The sequence below is a fragment of the Triturus cristatus genome, chromosome 6, assembly GCF_964204655.1.
Source record: "Triturus cristatus chromosome 6, aTriCri1.1, whole genome shotgun sequence".
NCBI classification, from domain to species: Eukaryota; Metazoa; Chordata; class Amphibia; order Caudata; family Salamandridae; genus Triturus; species Triturus cristatus.
This window is the reverse complement of record NC_140589.1, coordinates 1,137,799,321-1,137,810,893: the sequence shown is the minus strand read 5'-3', so window position 1 is coordinate 1,137,810,893 and position 11,573 is coordinate 1,137,799,321. Positions and strand designations below refer to the sequence as shown.

The window sequence follows — 11,573 nt, the reverse complement described above, 5'->3', positions numbered from 1 at the left end:
ATTTTGAGCTATATACATGATTTGTAAATCACATACTCAGAAAGACGTACCTGACATAAGTACAAATCAAAAGTTCACATTAATACAAAGAAGTTGAGTCAAGAGCATGTCTGAAAATCATTTTGCCTCTTAGAAAATTGTGAAGTCATGCCCCGGTGAGCCACTGATTTCTGAGGAATTTTAAAACAAGGTTCCGGATCAGCAGTTGTGTTTGACCGCCCATCGCTTTCAGCAGAAACTTAACTCGAACAAAATAAATCAGTAATGTTCCCCAGAGTGAGACATTTATTGTTGGGTTGCACCCCTCTGGAGACTACAGCTTCGCGTGGCGAACCGAACTGAATGCGTGTGAACCCCCTAATATTACCGGATGTCAGCACGCAGCATCAACATATAACTCAAGAGATTTTGTAAAATCGGTCCAGTTTCTGGTCAGTAATAGCTCCCGGCAGTGGCCCTGAGCGGAAATAAATATACCTCCCTCACTCACTTCTGTAGGTGAATACATTGAGGCGACAGGGGCCAGTTTCACATGTCAGTCCCTGGCTGGCTATATTAATGAAGTGACTTGCATCTGAACTCAACACCTTGCACCTCCCCCAACTTACCTGAATCGCCTTCTCTGTCAGGGTGGCGCCAAGTTGTTTGCTAGGGTGGGGTGGGGAGGGGGTGTTGGTGTTTGGCGGCAGGGGTCAAAAGTAGATGGAAGGGCACAGAAGGCGGCTGATAGGGGGTTAAATACAGCAATTGTTTGTGACACATTAAGAATGATTAGAACTCTAAACAAAGTCGCTGGAGTCAAGATAGATGGGCTTAGCTGTGCCTAGGACTTTAGTGCAGAGAGCCCCGGTAACCCGTATGAAAATTAGAGAGGAGAGGATGTGGTCTGACGGCTAGATTGCCGACTTTGAAAATGGAAATTATGGTTCGAGCCTCGGGGACGCGTCCACATCCTGTGATTTTGGGCAAATCTTTATCTCCCAGTGCCTGAATGTGTCCTTGTGTAAGGTAACTGGTGCTCATGTAAAGCCTCCAATACCCAGAGACCTTTTAAGGCATGGCCAAAGTGGGCTCTGGCTCAGGGGGTCCCTGAAACAGCAGGAATGATCTGCAGAGAGGCTTGTCCTGATGACCTTGAATCATTCTTAGACAGATTGTTCTAAATACCGTTTTCCTTTAATTTATTTTTAATGTGGGTGATGTGTGAGAGTCTATTACAGATGTTTTGCAGAGAAATGTTGTGTTTATGTTTCATGCAACATCCATAAAAAGGTTGTGTTTCTTTTAGATCAAAAGAGGACCTCAGATATGAGAAAGGGGAGACTATCACAGATATTATTTGCAGTAATATTAGTAAGCTATTGCTGTATTACAATATTGAAAACACACCTCACTGTCCCTGAATATTAGATGTAAACACATTTAGAACTAGGACGAGTGTGGCTGTGCACTGTGACCTGGCCAAAGGGGGCATGAAAGAGCTGAAAATGGATCGTAAATTCAAAGCTGTCCCAAACTGGGGCCCCCAAAAAACTTGTTTGGCCCAGGGCCCCAAAAATCCTTAAGATGTCCCTGCCAATACCTTCGGGTCGAGTTCGCGCTATATAAATCTGCATTAAAAAAACGCCAGGGGCCAGCTCACCGGACCGCATTCCAGCTGGTGTCCTCTAGGTGCCACTGCAGGTAAAGAAACAAAGTCACTAGGCTTGGATGAACATTGGTTCACTCTGACTACATGTTGAAAACTGTCTAGTACAATAAATCAGAAAAAACAGTCTAGCCAGAAAAAACGAAGAAAAACAGAAGGTTAAATGGGTGCTGTTGCATATCACCTCAAAAATTACACAGACGGGTTATTTTGATTTAATTAAAAACTGTGCGTGTGTGAGTGGATTGACTCTTTGTAAAATTCAGCTTTAACTGTAGAAGGAATACTACCTGCAAAGGGCCTGTCCTTTCTTGTGTTGATGGGACATGCTGCCCAGGTAGGTTTTCTTTTTCATACAGCACACCTTCTGCAGACTAAGAATGCATCTATCTATTGTCTTTCGTGACTATCTTAAATCAATGTATCTGTGAACAGAGTTCTTGAGATAAGGTGGCTTGTTCTAACAATGGATATGGAATGTGCTGCAAACTAGCACTGACTAAGCTTGTAGATAGTGCCTGTATCCACTGAAATAGATCATGCGCATACTCTGACACAGCAACCTATCTTAACCCCTTCACTGCCAGACCTCCCCCTCAACACCCATGCCAAGTCTTTTTTTGGCTATTTGGGATAGTTCGTGCGTAGGCCCCCATAGCTTTTTGTCCCCATAAGCTATCCAGGGTAAATTTGCATCCTTTTTTCCCAATATACTTGGCGTACTTTCGGTACCCAGGATTTGTGGATTCCCATGGGGGGGACTGACAAATTAACCAAAATACAGCAGCAATTTGTTTTTTGGGGGAACATTGGGACAAAGTGCTGCAATAGAAAGCATCAGTTTTTCCCCAGCAAATGGTATCAACGAAGGGTTAAAATCACCATCTTCCCAGCTTTCAGGAACAGGCAGATTTTGTCAGAAAAGCGTTACAACAAACAAATGATGGACGGAATGCTGACAATGCAAACATTCTCCCCCAGTCAAGAGATCTGGGTTAAATCCATCGTTCTTTTGCCCACTACACCACCCCAGTTTAGACATGGCCATATGCAAATCACTCTTGACCCTGTGCCTCATGGGAACAGTCCAGCCCGAACTGCCAAGCCATGTCTTCCCTGGACCGGAATCAAGCATCCTAGGACCGATTTCTGGCTATCAGCCGTCATCAGCCAGGATAGCTTGACTCCAGTGGCGTAGTGAGCACGGGTCCCACGTCTGGGAATACCCATCCCACTTAGGGCGACCCCGAGTGGGAAGGGTATGCTCAGACGTGAGTCCCTTGCTCTCCATGCCACTGGAATCAGGCTATCCTGGCTGATGAGGGCTGAAAGCCCGAAACCGGTCCTAGGATGCTTGTTTCCAGTCCAGGGAGGACCTGGCTTGGCAGTTCGGGCTGGACTGTTCCCATGGGGCACAGGGCCAAGACTGATTTGCATATGGCTGGGTTCAAACTGGAATGGCATGGTGAGCAAAAAAACGATGGATTTAGGCCCAGATCTCTGTACTGGGGTGAATGTATGACATTGTTCTGCATTCTGTCCATCAATTGTTGTTTTTGCAATTGTCACCCCGAGTGGGAAGGGTATGCTCAGACGTGAGTCCCTTGCTCTCCATGCCACTGGAATCAGGCTATCCTGGCTGATGAGGGCTGAAAGCCCGAAACCGGTCCTAGGATGCTTGTTTCCAGTCCAGGGAGGACCTGGCTTGGCAGTTCGGGCTGGACTGTTCCCATGGGGCACAGGGCCAAGACTGATTTGCATATGGCTGGGTTCAAACTGGAATGGCATGGTGAGCAAAAAAACGATGGATTTAGGCCCAGATCTCTGTACTGGGGTGAATGTATGACATTGTTCTGCATTCTGTCCATCAATTGTTGTTTTTGCAATTGATTTTGTCAGAAAACCACGTTTTTCAACATAGTTTTGACATTTAACTGGAACATAGCCCATTTTTACTATTTTTGTGTTTTCAACTTCCTTCCAGTTAATGGGAGATATGGGTGTGAAACCAATGGTAGAGCCCAGAAAGCGACACATTTCCGAAAAGTAGACAACATTCTGAATTCAGCAAGGGGTCATTTGTGTAGAGATCTTTCAAGTTGTTCCTGTAGCAAGTAACAGTTACAATAACAACAAACATTAAAAATGCAATAGGTCTCGCCTTTCATTAAGTTAAAGCCATTTGCTTTGCTATACAATACCATTAGCAAAGCAAATGGCTTTAACTTAATCAAAGGTGAGACCTATTGCATTTGCAATGCAATAGGTTTCGCATTTACGCAAGTTTAAGCTATTGGCATTGTAATTGACAATGATTTTATTTATGTTTCAAAAACTAAAACATAAATATAAGGCATTGTCATTTATAATGCCAATAGCTCCAACTCACGTAAATGCGAGAGTGTTGCATTGCAAATGCTTGTTAAACGAAGCAGATGGAAAAAAGTAAACACACTTCTGCCGTGCAAGTGCTCAATATACAGCACCACGAAAATATGCAGGAACCATGTGCAAAGTAGCCTGTGCAGCAACCCGTCCCTTGGCTGAAGGCATCAAGAATGGCATTTAGACTGGCATGGAAAGGTAGCGCAGTTTGTTGAAGTTGCAGCTGGGGCGAGGCATTGGACACCGTCGTGTATTGTGAACAATACCAAAAGCGCCCAAAACAAATATTTTTAGGATTCCCTCAGCTGTACAGATCTTTGATGTGAAAACGGACGCTTCCTCCAAAGTGATTTTCTTGCTGGCAGAGCTCTGTGAACAGTGTACCTTTAAAACAGTTTTAAATCCCAGATGGCGCAGGTTCTACTAATTATTTGTATTATGTATGGCGGGCCCAAGGTGGCACTTGTTTCTATGTGATGATGGGTTTTGTGGTACTGTTAGCCATCTGTTCACTCACGGAATGGCTGGTAGAAGGGTACACTACACTCCCCAGAAACCACCACATTCCTGTGTTGAACAAAAGAGCAATCTACTACTCCTCGGCTCCTACAATCTTTGGCCCCTCTGCCGAAACTGTGCCCAACCGCCTTTAGCCTTGGGCCAACCGTGGTAAGCCATTCAAAATCTAACACTGGAAATAAGAGAGTGGGCAGTTCACATGTAGCCCCCACATTCTTAAATACATTAGGTTTAGAAAACAGAGAGAGGGTGTTTTCAATTGTATTTAACTTTAAAAAACAACAAACATCCAACGAAAGGCACGCATGACGTTCGCTGCATGTGAAAGTAATCCAAAAAGCATTTCAGATCATACTGTAAAAGCCAAGTAATCCATTTAAAGTTGGAAACACGTTAGTTACTTGTTCTAGCAGTTTTGCTGATTTTACTGTTATGGCTTCATTACAACCATAGGCAAGTCTGAAAAGACTTTCGGTGAAGTCATCATAAAGCAAATAAGCTTTAAAGTTAAATAGGATTGACTAATCAATGCAACATTTATAAAGACTTGCATTAAACTTGCTGTCCACAGATGTGTACCATCAGTGGGGCCTGCTCCGCCTTCTATCCATCTTTCTGAGATGGATGTGAGGCGTGCAAGCAGGTAATATTAACGTGTTTTTTGTAGTTCAATAAAGCAATAATACACTTTGGAAGCACACGCTATTTAGAGAAAGAAAGAAAAAAACTTTTGTAGCCTGTGGGCCAACAACCTGTGGCGTTTGTGACCTTCAATCACACCCCCTGGGGCGCAGCACTTCCTTTCCAAGCCGCTCTAACTTGTGAATGAATAAATACGTCCTTCCTGGTAACCTCGCAGGCAGAGGGGCATCGCCGCATAACCACAAAAACGACAGCTTCCGCCACACTTGTGCAACCCATGCCTGTCCTGGGGACATTGTGTCATCGTGTCACGAGAATAGTAGTTATGTTTTTCAGCTTGAAAATACTTCTGGTCTGCACGCGCTTCATGAGGAGGACTTTTGCAACCATCCCAAAAGCATAAGGCTCAAGGGAACCAGGGGGCCGTGGCCCCTGAAACATCTATTTGTTCTGGAGCAGGGCCCCGCGCCCGGCACGGGACGGACTTCCCAAGCCCAAGTTTTTTTTTTTTTTTAAATCATTATTTTGTTGGTTTGTAAAGCGCTTGCTGTCATTTTACGATAGCATCTAGGCGCTAATGGCCTGGATTAGGAACCATCATGTTCCATGGTCTCCCAATTTTCATAAAGCCCGGTTAATTTAAGCTCATGTCACGACACTTGCACGACTCCTGAGATGAAATACACGCCGCAACGCCGTTTCCAGGCGGTCTGCGATATAGAAAGACTCGTTCTGCATTTTGGAAAGTTCAGCTGCTACCAACATTGCTCCCCCCTCCTCCCTTCCCAGCGGAATGGCTCCAAATTCACATTAAAACCGCTCTGAGCTTCTGTTTGTCAAGAGAGCCGGCGCCACTGCAGCAGTAAATATGTTTACATTATAAAGCGCTTTTACAAACGGGTCAGGGCAGCCCTCCCTGCTTGTTGAAAATTATACACAACACGTAACAAAGTGTCCTGTCATCCGACACGCGGCTGACTCTACCTCAGCAGAGCTGGCCTTTCAGAGGCAGCGCCTGTCCGCAAAGACTTGGATTTCCGATTGAGTCCCCCGTGGCTGACGCCATTACAACAATCTTGGAAGCCCACGTCTCGCCCTGGCCAAATCTAGTGGCCCACAGCAGGCCCAGTCAATAAAGATTACTTTGTTGCCGAGGGGAAACCGTTGTGTCAGGAGATGAGCCGAGAATCCATTCCTGACAGCAAATTGTATTGCAGAGGTCTCCAACACAAGTCTCAGAGGGCCGCAAGTTTTGTCAGTTTCCTTTCAGATGCATCGACTGTAAATGAATATTATGTGGACTGCATCATGCGGTGTCCTGGACCCGGCCCGGCTGGACCTACGGTGGACACTCCTCTTTCACGAAAATAGAATCAACAAGCAAAAGCACTGCGCGCCCTGTATTTGTAGTAGAAACTGCATCCCACACGCAAGTTAAACAAGTCTGTAAGCGCTCGCCAGGCAGCCGTGGTTGACGTAGACTTTTCTCTTTTTCTGCCATCCCACTTGGACGGCCTGCTTTCCTTCTGAAGCAAAAGGTTTCTTATCTTTATGGGGCCATGTGTTTGGCCCCATAAAGATAAGAAACCTTTTACTTCAGAAGGAAAGCAGGCGAGGCCGTCCAAGTGGGACGGCAGAAAAAGCCAAACGTAAACATCACGAAGAGCTCTTTTCCAATGGCTGGCCACCGTTTAGCATAAACGGTGACGCCAATCAATGGAAAAGAGGGGCAGGGCTTACAGCCCTTTACAGAAATATACCCAAAACGTTAAATCTCTCCAGTGAGACTGCGCATGTGCGCAGCCCACGCAGGCGAGACCTAAAAATACTACTTGTTCTTATGTTTTCACCTGTAACTTCTATCTATGGCAGATTTTCAAAAGCAATACACATTTACATCTGCTGGACCCTTCTGGTTGTGGGATATTATAGGACTTGTAGGTTCACCAAGAACCCGAGATACCCAGAGCCAATAACTAAGTTGCACGATACAAAGGTTTTTTTCATTCTGCACCAGGTATACAGCAATTCATTTAGTAAAATATAAAGAGCAAATAATAGGTATCAAGGAAACATATGTATTTCCAAAATGGGAATAAGATATGGAGTTTAGAAGTAGTGGTTATTTGCTCATCTCTGAATTTGTAGGTACCTATATTACCATGAGAAGTAGAGGGAATTTTTCAAAATCACGTCTTTTTTACACAGAGTCTTACATTTGGAAGGTAGATGTGCCTGGAAAAACCATTTGTAATAACACTTGTTCTACTATTCTGTGTTCTCCAAGTCTCGCGATAGAAATGGTACCTCACTTGTGTGGGTAGACTTAGTGCCCGTGACAGGAAATGGCCCAAAACACAACGCGGACACATCACATATTTCCACTGAAAACGGACCCTTTTTTTGCAGTTTGCCTAGTTGAGGATTTTGGGCTTTAGCTCAGCCGGCACCTAGAAAAACCTAGCAAGCCTGTACATTTTTGAAAACTAGACACCTAAGGGAATCCAGGATGCGATCATTTTTGTGGCTCTCACCAGGTTCTGTTACCCAGAATCCCTAGCAAACCTCAAAATTTGTCTTTAAAAAACACATTTTTCTTGCATTTCAGGGATGGAAAGCTCTGTAATCTGAGAAGAGCCACAAACTTCCACAAAAGCAGCATTCCTCCAAGTCTCCTGATAAAAATGGTACTTGACTTGTGTGGGTAGGCCTAGTGGCCACAACAGGGTATGGCAAAAAACGCAACATGGACACATCACATTTTTCCACTGAAAACTGACCCTTTTTTTGCAATGTGCCTAGCTGTGGATTTTGGGACCTAACTAATCCAGCATCTAGGAAAACCTAGCAAAATTGTAAATTTGTGAAAACTAGACACCCAGGGGAATCCAGGATGGGGTGATTTGTGTGGCTCTCACCAGGTTCTGTTACCCAGAATCCGTTGAATTCCTCAAAAGTTGTCTAAAAAACAAATTTTCCTCACATTTCTGTGATGGAAAGCTCTGGAATGTACAGGGAGCCACAAACTTCTACCCACCCAGTATTCCCACAAGTCTCCCGATAAAAGTGGCATATCACTTGTGTGGGTATGCCTCGTGTCCACGACAGGAAACAGCCCATAACTTACTGTGGAGGCATCAAAATGATCTATCACACAACAACCAGGTTTTGCAAGAGAGTAACCTGCGTTTTTGGTCCCGGGCTTGGCGGCCACCTAGGGAAACCTACCAAACCCAGACATTTCTGAAAACTAGACACTCTGGGGAGTCCAGGTATGGCTTGTGTTGATCCTCCGTGCTACGCAAACAAATGATGGACGGAATGCTGAATAAATCATACATTCACCCCCAGTCAAGAGATCTGGGTTAAATCCATCGTTCTTTTGCTCACCATGCCACCCCAGTTTAGACCCAGCCATATGCAAATCAGTCTTGACCCTGTGCTTCATGGGATCAGTTCAGACCGAACTGCCAAGCCAGGTCCTCCCTGGACCAGAAACAAGCATCCTGGGACCAGTTTCTGGGTATTACCCTTCATCAGCCAGGCTACCTTGAATCCGCAACACTGAGGATCACTGTACTTACTCTGCATAGACACAGCAAGCACTAAAGAAGTACCACTGGAAAGAAAAGAAAAATAAATTCACCCAAGGCAGTAAAGAATGTGCACAATCAATAAGTTACTTTGAAAGACAAGCACACAAAAAGCTAACAAAATAAATTAAAAAAACAGATGAAGGATACACATGAGATGAAGATTACAAAATGAGTTGCTTACCAACCATAACTCCACAAACTGCAGATCTGCCAAAGCTGCACCCACAAACAGGATTCACCAACAAGACACAGGAAACGATTGGCTCTACAATAAAAAAAGAAAAAAAAATTAATACACGAAGAAAAATGATAACAAAATATCAAAAGACACTGATATTCCCCCGAAAGGAGGCGTGGCATCACCGCATACATAACTTTATTCCCAGGTGACTCAAGTGTTGCCACCCACCCTGCGGCTCAGTCCACTCACAAATCTCTCAAGGGGGCAAAATTACATCCCAGATGGCAAATCGGCCAAAAAATCGCCAATCTGCCCTCTGCGGAGCATGGTATACAAATAAATGTGGGCCCCCTAGGGGAGCGACCCTTGCCCAAGAGGGCCGCTCCACAAACAACAAAACAATCCCAGGTGGTCTAGTGGGTTTCCACCCCCGCCACCCCAGAGGGCAGATCTGCCTAAAAACGGCTGATCTGCCCTGGGGGGGCGGGGGGGGGGGGGGTTACAGGGGTAGAATAACAAAAAAAAATCTCCCCAAGGTGAGCAACCCTTGATCAAGGGGTCGCTCCTCAAACAGGAAAACAATCCCTGGTGGTTTAGTGGACTTCCATCACCCCAGAGGGCAGATCGGCCTGAAAACGTCTGATCTGCCCTCCGGGGGAGGTGAAATAGCCACCAAAAAAATCCCCCAAGGGAAACAACCCTTTCTCCAGGGGCCACTCTCCGTAATTCATGCTTAAATAAACATCCCTGGTGGTATACTGGGTTTCGGCCCCTCTGGGGGCAGATCAGCTGACAAAATGGCCAATCTACTCCCGGGGGGCCGAAACACAGATATTATATGCCTCCAAGGGAGTGACCCTTGCCTAAGGGGTCACTCTCCCAACAACAGATAAAAAAATCCCTGGTGGTCTAGGGTTTGTATTCCTGCTCCACTAGCGCGGCTTCACCCACGATCGTGGAGCAGGAATCCACTTATAACAGGCAGAGGGGTAAAGGAAAAATCTTTCCTTTCTCCCTTTGGCTGTTTTACCAAAACAAACAACCCCCCTCCCCCGGAAAGGACTCACCATAAATGCATCCACTCTCTGATTGGCTGGAAGCCATGTGCTGCACCGTGAGCACGCCAACATCATCATATTGCCGAAGGGGGGTTGGGGCCACAGCAGAAGAGCTTACGCTGCTATCCCTGGTAAGGGTGCTAAAATAGGCAGCCCATGGGGCTGGGCTCTTCCCTCACCGTTACTGAGAGAATCCTGGTAAGTTTGTTTGTCTCCGCTTAGTAATATGCTTAAATTCAGCATGTCGCTACGTCTGAACTAAGGGCATAGTCTGATGTCGAAGCGTGGGGAAGCCGGGGAACACCGGCCCCTGAGCTGCATGGATCACAGCAGCGTACTGTTTTCCCCTGGATCGGAGACCGAAGGTCGCGGGGGCAGGCAAGCATCCGCAGGCCTGGCAGGGGGTGACCGTCCCCGGAACCCATCTATATAGGTGAAAGCCCGAGGCGGTGGGCACCTGTTGCTGCTGTACACCGCAGACAGGCATGCAGCCAGGTGCCCCGGGATGTGCCCGGGGTAGACCTGTCATCAGCCTGCATCCCACGAGGCAGGATGGAATGCTGGGCACCCCGGGGGAGTACCTCTGTCACAGGGCTGGGGGGAAGGATCCTAGGACGAGCGATCAGGAGTCTGACCTTGTCGAGGGATGATGGGAAGAACCCGGGGCAGCAAGGTGCGTTCGAAATGTCGATGATCAATGTTTCCTGCAATTCACTCTAATACTCACAGCTAGCTGCGTTCTTCATCGACATGTGAGCCGAGCAATCCACCGCCAAGGCAACGTTTCACAATGTTTACCCACCTGTGGGCGCAGGTGAGGTGGAAGGTAGGTGGCGCCATCCTTCCATCTGCCACCCGCGTGGTACGACGGTCTGGTGCTCCATCACGGCTTCCCCTCTGAGAGACGGCCTTCACGATTTGAAGAGTGTTTCCAGGCGCTCAGCCCCAGAGCCCCCATTTCCCCATTTCCCCACAGGCAAGGGGAGTTCCACAAGCAACAGAAGCAGGCATCCTCACCGCCGGTCCCTCCTGGAGGACTGATAGGGACCGCGCAAGTCTTCAGACTTTCAGACCAGACGCACAGGACCAAGATGAACTAGGTACTTGGCAACGAGAGAGGATTGCTCCACTTGCACGTTGCCCATCCACCACCGGCCTCGACTCCTGCGGAGTCAAGAGTCTCCGGCTTGGGTGGATGCCCCAAGCCATGTCAATGAGCTGGCAGGTAGCCCACACCCTGCCCTGGTCAGAGGCACCGGAATGGAAGAGCCGGGTGGCTCCCTATTATGCATGCCACCTTCCGAGAGGAGCTGGGGTTCCCTCACGGCCCAACTCCTCCTCTTCCAGGCTGCCCTGCCACCCAAGAAAGGCCACTCCTCGGTCGCCCAAAGCCAGGTCGGGGCGGGCTGGGATTGGGAGTACCCGGGGTGGCAGGGCCTTCGGGGGTGGTCCCAGCCCGGGAAGGCACTGCGGACATGCGCAGACAGCAAGTACATGCTGAGTCTAGTTTCTGTTGGCAAATCTGCTTTTTTAAATTTTAATCC

General features: G+C 47.0%; 1 pseudogene; it reads right to left on the bottom strand.

The window, feature by feature from the left end:
- Positions 1-10,654: 10,654 nt before the first annotated feature.
- Positions 10,655-10,810, bottom strand: LOC146821103 (5.8S ribosomal RNA; annotated as a pseudogene).
- Positions 10,811-11,573: the final 763 nt, after the last annotated feature.